This window comes from Nyctereutes procyonoides, unplaced genomic scaffold, assembly GCF_905146905.1.
Source record: "Nyctereutes procyonoides isolate TBG_1078 unplaced genomic scaffold, NYPRO_anot_genome, whole genome shotgun sequence".
Lineage (NCBI taxonomy): Eukaryota > Metazoa > Chordata > Mammalia > Carnivora > Canidae > Nyctereutes > Nyctereutes procyonoides.
In genome coordinates, this window is record NW_026575136.1 from 32,385,093 (window position 1) to 32,395,364 (window position 10,272).

At 38.2% G+C, this 10,272-nt stretch overlaps 1 pseudogene; it reads right to left on the minus strand.

Moving 5' to 3' along the window:
• Positions 1 to 9,322: 9,322 nt before the first annotated feature.
• On the minus strand, positions 9,323 to 9,694 carry LOC129495422 (TSSK6-activating co-chaperone protein-like; annotated as a pseudogene).
• Between the last annotated feature and the right edge of the window lie 578 nt (positions 9,695 to 10,272).

The window sequence follows — 10,272 nt, forward strand, 5'->3', positions numbered from 1 at the left end:
TGGCAGTAGACAGACCACCTGTGCTAGCATCCAGTCCGTGTCCTTGTCCATAGTCTGAGCATGTACTCACCTTATACATCCATGGTGGGCAGTTGCAGCCTCCCCAAGGCTGCTGGAGCCCACATCTTTAAGTTTACTCAAGGACTTTTCTCTGAAATTATCTTCATTCTTTTCTGCATCATCATGTTCTCCCTTTTTATGCTGTCATTCCAATTAACCTTCCAACATGCTCTATTTTTTTCCATCTTAAGAAAAAGGAATGAGGGCGCCTGGGTGGCTCAACTGGTTACGCATCCAACTCTTGATTTCTGCTCCAGTCATGATCTTGGGGTCCTGGGATGGAGCCCTGCGTTGGGCTCCACGCTCAGCGGGGGTTTGCTTGAGGATTCTCTCTCTCCCTCCGACCCTCCTCCCTTGCTCTCTCATTCTCTCACTCTCTCTAAAAAAAATAAATAAATCTTGAAAGAAAAGGAAAAGGGGCTAGTCATCCATAAACCCAGCAATTCTCCAGATAAATGATTTCTTCGGTACCATTCATACCAAAACTCTGAAAATTTGAGGTTAGCTTTCTCTGTTTCTTTATCTCCTTATATTTATAACTTATTTTTCTTCAATAAAATACTCATTTTTGCTACACCACTAAAATGATTACTCTCAGTTTACCGGTAACTTCCTCCTTTTGGCAAATTCTGTAATCAACATTCACTTCTCATCAGCTCACCCTTGCAGAAGCATTGGGTGCAGCCGATCATGCTGTCATTTTGGAAGTACCTACATCACCTGGCTTCCAAATAGCTTGCTTTGCTGACTTTCTTCTTCTCTCTCTGCCTGAGGAGTTGGCAGCTCCTCATCTTCCCAGGGATTAGTTCTCAGCCTGATTTCCTTCTCCATGCACACTCACCCCCTGGACGATCTCACTGATTTCCATGCCATTCAGTCTGGTTCAGACGCTCATGAATCCCATACACGGATACCTCAGCGCCAGTCCCCTTGGCAAGCATCAGACTCGTGTATTCAGTGCTCTAGCAAATCATTTACAGATGTCTAGGAAGCATCTCAAACGTAACCTGACCAAAATAGAACTCTTGATTTACTTCCTGCAAACCTGCTTTCCACCTAGTTGTTGATTAAAGGCATCCCCATCTATTTGGAGCTCAGGTGAAAATCATAGAAATCTTCCTTGATGCTCTTTTCCATGCATCCCACATCCAATCCACCAAGCTCTGTAGCTCTACTTCCAAGATATATTTTAAATGTGGGGCACCTGGTGGCACAGTCAGTTGACCATTGGACTCTTGGTTTCAGCTCAGGTTGTGATCTCAGGGCCCTGAGATGGAGCCTTGGGTTGGGCTCCACACTCAGCATGGAGTCTACCTGAGATTTTTCTCTCCCTCTGCCCCTCCTGCCCATATTCTCTCTCAAGTAAATAAATTATATACATATTTTAAACGTGACTACTCAGGATCTTTCCGCCCGCCACCCTTGTTCATCATTTCTTCTGTGGACTTCTTTAGTTGAATTTTAACTTACCCCCTTGCTTCCATATTGGTTGCTCTGTAGTTCTTCATACAAAAGCCAGAATGCTGTTTTAAACCTAAAAATGAGGTTTACTTTCCTTTCCTGTTTAGAATCCTTTAATGGATTGTCATCACACTCAGAACAAAATCTGTAGTCACGACTTTTTAGCCTATAAGTTCTCCCACAACGTGGTTTCTGATAATATGATAGACCTTGACTCCTGGAGCTTTTCCCCCTTTCTCCCTCTGTGCAATCTCCATGGTTTTCTTGCAGTTCTGTTTAGACATTAATTCTATTTTCCTTTCAAAGCTTGTCTTTTCCTCTTGCTGTTCTTTTATAAATCTTTGCTGGGCTTTCCTCCTGGCCTTCATCAGAGATACTACACACAAGTCTCCTCATCAGGAATCCAGCCAACTGCCACTCCCCCAAGTCATTGCTTGCCACCTCATGTGGCTTTATTTTTCCGCATAATACTTGCTGCCATATAGTGTTCTATGTTTTATAATGCTGTTTCTTCATTGTCTGTTTTCCCAGTAGACTATAAGCTCTTTGAGGACAGGAGAATTTATCTGTCTTATTTGCTATTTTACCTTTAATACATGGAACAGCCTGATAAAATAAGGAGTTGATAAGAAGAAACATGATTTATCATATATTTTGTATTTTGTCATCGATTTTGCCTGTAGTTACTACAAAACATTACTATAAAACTATAAAACACAGTTTTGATTAAGGAATAGGGATCAGTTTGAACTAGCAAATATATTTTAAAAACAAAATCACAGTTATTATTTCAAATATGTACAAGACTGTTGCAGGGTTTTGAAATTAGATATGGTATAAACAATAAAATATAGTTAAACCAGCAGCTTAAACCAGATTAATAATATTGAGTCGCTGATGAATTAATAACGATGATTTTGCCTTAAGCATTATTGATTTCCAAATGATAACTCTCTAACATCTTAAAAATAGTAGCTTCTCTTGTGTAGATAATGACATTTCAACTTTACTTCAGATATTCATTTCTTATTCAGTTTCTAAAAAATAATTAAATTTTAAACTCAATATTCATCGATTGTGTAAAATATCCTAACTTAGCACAATTTGAAGTTTTAAATGCTTATTGTAATTTACAAATGAAATGATACAGCACTTGGGATTTGTATCAAACCAGAGAGGTGGGGGGTTGGTAAGAGCAAGGATGGAAGATTAATAGCAATGATTTCAAAAATGTTAAAATTGTGTGATGAGGAACAGGAAATTCACTCTACTATTCTCTTTATTTTTGTTTGTTTCACATTTTCTAAATACTGTAAAAACATAAAAATTGCTTACTCAAAGTTTGTCACCAAAGCTGCTTAAGGGACATTGTCATGTTAGTTTGAAAACATTTTCAAAAAAGCTTTGATGAGTTTTGGGCAGTTTTATTTATTAAGTGAAGATGTAGCAAGCAAAATTATTAAATATTTCTTATTGGTCCATTCAAGAACCAACTTCAGAAATTCTTTGATTTGTGACACTCATAATTTTATTACTATAGATTATTTATTTAAGTGCACATTTCATAAAATTTATAGATTTTATGTTTCTCCTTAATTTTCTTTATTAGATACAGGCTAGAGATATATGTAATTTATACTGTGAATCCATTGAGTCTTATATTAATCTGAGGTACAACAGTGTTAAAATATTGTGCATACTGGTGATACTGAAAATATGCTTCGTAAGGGCCATTATTAAATATTTTTTTTTCATTATTAAATATTTAATTACAATGTGGTTCTCATTAAATGATAAAAATCATTTTGTAGATTTTTTAAAAATGAGCTCATGATACTTAATTACCACATTAAGACCCAACACCAGGATAGTTACCTGAGTGTCACTTCTTCCCTCTTTTTCAGTGACCTGTCTCAGGTCTGTCAAACCAGCATGATGCTTGTTGCATTTACCAAGATGTTTTTTTTTCTGCTAATGAAACTCCAGTGGATTGTCAAAAGTGCAGTCATTGAACATTAGTATAGTAGTTAGAAAAAAATAGCCCAACTGCCATGTAATTACCTCTAAGTTGTATAGGGCATAAATATAAATTATGATGTCCTTAGAGCTCTGGTCAGAGGTTTTAAATATAAATGCCTTGAGATTTTTAAAATGTACTGTGCATACATGATCATAAGTACTTCTGAAAATTGAATATCGAGGTTTCACAGAGAATGAGGATAAATAGCATTGAACTTCATTGTAGAATTTTATGTTAAAAACTGATGTAATTCGATAGAACAGAAGCACTGTATGCACTCTATCACAAGGGAGGCAGCTTGCCCAGCTCTGACATCTACCAGCTGAGTGACCCTAAGAAAGTTACTTGTTATATGCCTCAAACTGCAATCCATGAAATGGGAGAGCTGCTAGCCCATAGCCTACTGATTATTTATTGAAGTTGAGACAGGTTTTTCTTGTATCAGTAAAATGATTTTATGTGTAGTATTGTTAATATATCATTCTTGATAATATCAAGGCGTGGTAACAAACATGATTGTTTGACTAAAAATAGGTATTCTGAAATTTAAATATGCATGCTAACAATTCTTTTTAATATTCTTTGTTTCTTTTGTGATTAAAAGAAACTCATTAAAAGAAGCCCGAGGTAATTCTTTAACTAGAAGTAATAGCCGAGTGATTTAATAAAGGTTAGGTAAGTCAGAAAGTAGGGTGTCTGCAGGTGAAGTACCATGATCTGTATTTGCGGGGACATGGAGAAGGTCCTCAGGAAAGCTCGTTGATGGGACAGATTAAAGATGGCTGTGATTTCTTTGACATTTCTCTTGAGAGGTGGGACCTGTGTCTCCTTCCCTTGAACTGAGCTAGGTTCTGTCATGGCTTTGACCAATTCTTAAGAAAATGTCAGCTTCACCTTCTGTTTCTTTGAACGGTCTTTCTGGGATCCCTGAGCCACCGTATAACAATTATGGATATTTTGACACTGCCCAAAGGGTGCAGTCACCGTAGGCCTGTCAAGTGATAGTCCCAGCTGAGCCCAGACTCCTAACCATCCCTTGCATCATTTCCAAGGTGCATGCACGTGAGTGAAAGTGTTTTGGTTTTGCTTCCAGCTGTGTCCCACCAAGTGACCCATCAGTGCCATGTGGAGCATAACAACCACCCACCTGAACCCCGTCCTAGCTTCTCACCCCTAAAATGAGATATAATAAATCAAATGGGTGGCTTTAAGCCATTGAGTTATAGGAGTAATTTTTTGGGTAGCAGTAAGCAAGATTGGTTCCCTAAAAATCACTTGATATGAAGAAACAAGTCAAAAAGCAGAAAATGATACTAAGAATATCTACAAAGGCAATCTTTCCATTACCCTTATTCGGTCTTTCTAGTTAATGTTACTGAGTGTGAACATTAGGTCAAAGAACTAATATTTGGAAAAAGAGAGAATTTATTCATTTTCTTCTGGGACACACAGTTATTGCTCCTTGTCAAAATGTGTGTAAAAAAAAAAACCCTGTAAATTCTGATTACCATTGTTGAAAATAATCATTTTGTTTCTGCCTATTCCACAAGGATTATTATATATTAGCAGATTCAGATATAAGTAGACGATTCTGGTGTGGAGACAAAGAGGATATTGTGGAGACAAAGAGGATATCGATGAGCATGCATTAAACCTGTTTAGGAGTAAAGTATAGTTATTTGTAAACATTTAGGATGTCAGTCTTAAGATGAGTGAAAAGTTGAACCTTAGAGCTTGAATTTGTCCTTTTTTCTCAAGGTTCAGATTCCAACCCTGTTTGACAAGGAGGCTATAGCAACCTTGTTGCCTCAGGTGGCCTTTGCTGTCAATGAGATTTGTACTCTTCAAAGTGAGCACTGTTATTTAAATCCTTTCTGGGAGGAGTTGTCCAGCGCAGGAGAGGAATGGTGCGCTGAAGAGCTAATGATGTCTTTCAGAAATTGCTAACCAAATTTTGTGCTTCCAGAGCAACGTGAAAGAAACATTTTTGTTTATAAAGGGGAGCTTGTGCTTTCAAGTTAAAGTATTGCTCTGTCAGAAACATTTGCTGTTCTAAAGCTTCTACATTATTAATAAAACTATGTTGCAGTGTGACTCAATGCTTATAAAAGTGTCTCCACGAACCAGTTTAGAGATATTCTTCATTCTAACTTAAAAGTCATTGTAGAGCTTCTTTACTTTGTTTTGTTTTCCTTCTTATGCTCCAGGCTGCTAATCTTTTGCCTGTTTTTTTTTTTTTTTCTTTTCTAGTTCTTCAGCATACATACCAGAGAGTGGTCAGGGAGGATCTGAGAGGGCAAAACACAAAGCAATTAATCCAGCTTTTCAGCTAAAACAGTTTAAATGGCATTTTGGGCTGAAATTGACAACAAAGAGGTCTCTCAATTATTCTGATCTTTCACTTCTCCAGTATGAGCAAAAGTCACTTAATTATATTTCCCCTTAATTTCATGGATTTGTAAAAACAACCCCACTTGTAATCGATACTCAATGGAATATGCCATTCTATTTTCTATAATTTTTTTAAAAGATTTTATTTATTCATGAGAGACAAGAGAGAGACAGAGACAGAGACACAGGCAGAGGGAGAAGAAGCAGGCTCCATGCAAGGAGCCCGACATGGGACTCGATCCTAGGTCTCCAGGATCATGCCCTGGGCTGAAGGCGGTGCTAAACTGCTGAGCCACCCAGGCTGCCCTATTTTGTATAATTTGCATTGAACATAGTATCTGGCTCGCAATGGTTACCTAATCATACATTTTGAATAAGATTATCCAAATCACCAACTTTGGTTAAAACGTTTTAGCATTACCAAAGGAGAAGCAACATATGAAACGTTTTTCTCTTTGTGGCTTTCTTGAGATAGCATTGACTTATAACATTATGTAAATTTGAGGCATACAACATGTTAATTTGATACACTTATGTATTGCAACATGATTTCCAACATAGTGTTAGTGTCCATTTCATTTCTGTGGTGAGAAAAATTAAGACCTGTTCTTTCACCAACTTTCAAGTATAAACCACAGGATTATTTGTTATAATCACCTTGCTGTTTATTAGATCATCTGAACTGACTGGTCTTCTAAATGGGAGTTTGACCAACATCTCCCAGTTTTCCCCACTCCGCAGTCTCTGGTAACTACCTTTCTACTCTGTTTCTACGCATTTGGGTTTCTTAGATTCCACAGCATTGGCTTTGCTTTTCTGACTTTTTTTTCCCCAAAGATTTATTTATTTATGATAGACAGAGAGAGAGAGAGAGAGAGAGAGAGAGAGAGAGAGAGAGAGAGAGAGAGGCAGAGACACAGGAAGAGGAAGAAGGAGGCTCCATGCCGGGAGCCTGATGTGGGACTCGATCCTGAGACTCCAGAATCGTGCCCTGGGCCAAAGGCAGGTGCTAAGCTGCTGAGCCACCCAAAGATCCCCTGCTTTTCTGACTTTTTCATGTAGCATGGTGCCCTCAAGGTCCACCTGTTTTGTCACAAATGGTGGAATTTCCTTCTTTTTTATGATATATATATCTTTATCCATTCATCCTTTGGTGGACACTAGGTTGCTTCCCTGTCTTTGGTATAGTAAATAATGCTGCCGAGAACATGGGAGTACACATATCTCTTTGAGATCCTGTTTTCATTTCCTTTGGGTCAATACCCAGAAGTGAGATTGCTGGATCATTCACCAACAGTGCAGAAGGGTTCAGTGTTTCACTGTTGATTTTTTTGTCTGGATGATCTATCCATTGCTGAAGTGGAGTGTTGAAGTCCCCTAATATTATCAGTGTTATCTCTTTCTCCTTTCAGGTCTGACACCATTTGCTTAATATAATTAGGTGCTCTGATGCGGGAGCATCTATGTTTATGATTGTTAGATCTTCTTGATGAATTGGCTCCGTTATAATGGTATAATGACCTTCTGTGTCTCTTGTTGCAATTTTTTCTTAAAGTCTACTGTGTCTGCTGTAAGTATAGCTATCCCTACTTTATTCTGACTTCTCCTTACATGGAATATTTTTCCCATGCTTTCACTGTGAATCTATGTGGGTCCTTGAAATGGAAGTGTATCCTTGTAGGCAGCATATAATTAAATTTTGTTTTTGTTTTTTTAAATCGTTCTGGGGTGCCTGGATGGCTCAGTGGTTGAGCATCTGCCTTTGGCTCAGGTCGTGATCCTGGGGTCCTGAGATCAAGTCTCACATCAGGCTCCCCACCGGGAGCCTGCTTCTCCCTCTGTCATGTCTCTGCCTCTCTCTCTATGTCTCTCATTAATAGATGGATAGAATCTTAAAAAAAAAAATCATTCAGCCACTCTGTGCCTTTGGATTGGAGAATTCAGTCCATTTACATTTAGAGTAACTATTGATATGTGAGGGCTTACTAATGCCATCTTATGTTTTCTAGCTATTTTATAGTCCTCCTACTCCTTTTTTTCTACCTTGATGCTTCCTTTGTGAATTAATGGTTTTATGTAGTGGTTTTCATTGATTCCCTTCTCTTTATCCTTTTTGAATGTACTGTAGATTTTTGTTTTCTGGTTACCATGAGAATCACATAAAATATTTTATAGTTATAATACTCTATTTTATGATGATAACTTTATTCCAGGTGCATACAACAGTTCTACCCTTTTATTCTCCTCCTTTCATATTTTTGATGTCAGAATTCAGCTCTTTTTATACTGTGTTCATTGACAAGTTATTTTAGCCATATTTATTTTTAATACTCTTGTCCTTTAACCTTCTAAAAGGCTAACTAGAGTTAAGTGCTTAACATTCCACCATCTTGCAGTAGTAGAGTATTATGAATTTGACTATATGCTTACCTTTGTCAGTGTGTTGTGTATTGCCGTACGTTTTCATCTTACTAGTTAGCATCCTTTTATTTCTGCTTGCAAAACACCCTTCCACATTACTTTTAAGGCAGCTCTTGTGGTAAACTCCCTCAGCTTTTGTTTCTCTGGGAATCTATCTCTCCTTTATTCTTGGTTTGCAGTTTTTTTTTTTTTCCTTCTTCTTCAGCACTTTGAATATATTATCCCATTCTCTCCTGGCCTGTAAGGTTTCTCCTGAGAAATCACTGATTGCCTAATGGGGGTTTTCTTGTAAGTTATAAGTTTTTTTTTTCCTCCTACTGCTTTTATGATTTTTCCTTTGTCTGATTTTTGAGTTTTACTGTAATACATATTGGAGAGGATCTCAAGTTGGTTTTCTTTGGTGACCTATGAGCTTCATGATCTTAGATATCCATTTCTCCCCAGATTTGGGTAGTTCATAGCCATTCTTTTTTTCTTTTTAAAAGGTTTATTTTATTTTATTTTATTTTATTTGAGAGAGCTAGAGAGTGAGAGAGAACATGCGAGTGGGAGGGTGGCAGAGGGAGAGGGAGAGACTCTCAGGCAGACCCCCACCAGGCATGGAGCCAGACATGGGGCTCAATCCCAGGACCCTGAGATCATGACCTGGACTGAAATCAAGAGTTGGTGCCCTAATGGACTGAGCCACCCAGCATTATATCTTTAATTTCTCTGCCCCTTTTCTTTCTCTTCTCCTTTGGGAATCTGGTTAACTGAGAGTATTTCTTTTGATTGTGTACCACGGATCATGTAGGTTTCCTTCATTTCTTTTCATTCCTTTTCCCTTTTTGTCCTCTGACTGGATTATTTCAAAGTTCCTGTCTTCAGTGTCACAGATTCTTTCTTCTGCTGAATTAAGCCTGTTCTTAGTACTTTTTATTGCAGTTGTCATTTCATTCATTATATTCTCTTTTTTTCCGCCCCCAGAATTCATTTACTGAACTGAGGCAGATGACTTAACAGCAAACTGCAGGATAAGACTGGGAGAGAAGACTTCTTGCTTCTCCTCTCAGGAGCTAGTTGTGTCATGGATGCTTGTAAATTTTCCAAAATAGCCATCTATTGTTGGGAGGGCTGGGTCTGAATGGAGATTGCATACATACATTCTAGGAGTCCCAGGCATTCCTTGGGCTTGTGGTCAAGTCCTGAGGGCAGCTTTGTTCTCTGGATGTTCAAGAAAGTGGTTGGTGGGGAACATGCTTGAAGATTAATAAAGTTAGGGGAAAGTTTGGCTCAACACAGAGGGATGGCATCACTTTCCACTTTGGCTTTTCCTTTGGAATGGCTGGCATGCTGCTCCATCTGGACACACCAACAGGTGGGCTGCCTGTGCCCAAAAACCTCCTACCAGGCTCCCATCCTTGTGTTCATTCATTATATTCTTCAGCTCCAGAATTTCTGTTTGGTTCTTTTTTGTGTTTTCTGTCTCTGTTAAGCTTCTCATTTTGCTTGTATACTGCTTTTTATGATTTCATTGAATTGTCTTTCTGTGTTTTAGTTCACTGAGTTTCCCTAAAAAAGCTACTTTGAATTCTTTTTTAAGTAAATTAAAATTTTCCATGTTTTGGGATCCAGTTACTGGGAGATTATTTTGATCTTTTTAAGAGATTTTGATATATTTCCTTGTTTTTCATGCTCCTAGTTTTGCATTACTCTCTTTGCATGAAATAGCTGTCACCTCTTCCAGTCTTTACTGTGTTCGGGAGAGAGGTACCGAGGCTAGCTCAGACTTTCTGTGGGTACACCTGCTCCATCTTCTTGCTCCATCTTCTTGCTGCTTCTTGTGGCAGCATTCTTAAGCATATCTGTCTTCTCTGGATCTTGAAACACACCAGGCTGAGTGTTGACAACCTCTCTCTCTGTTTTCCCAAAGGAGGCAC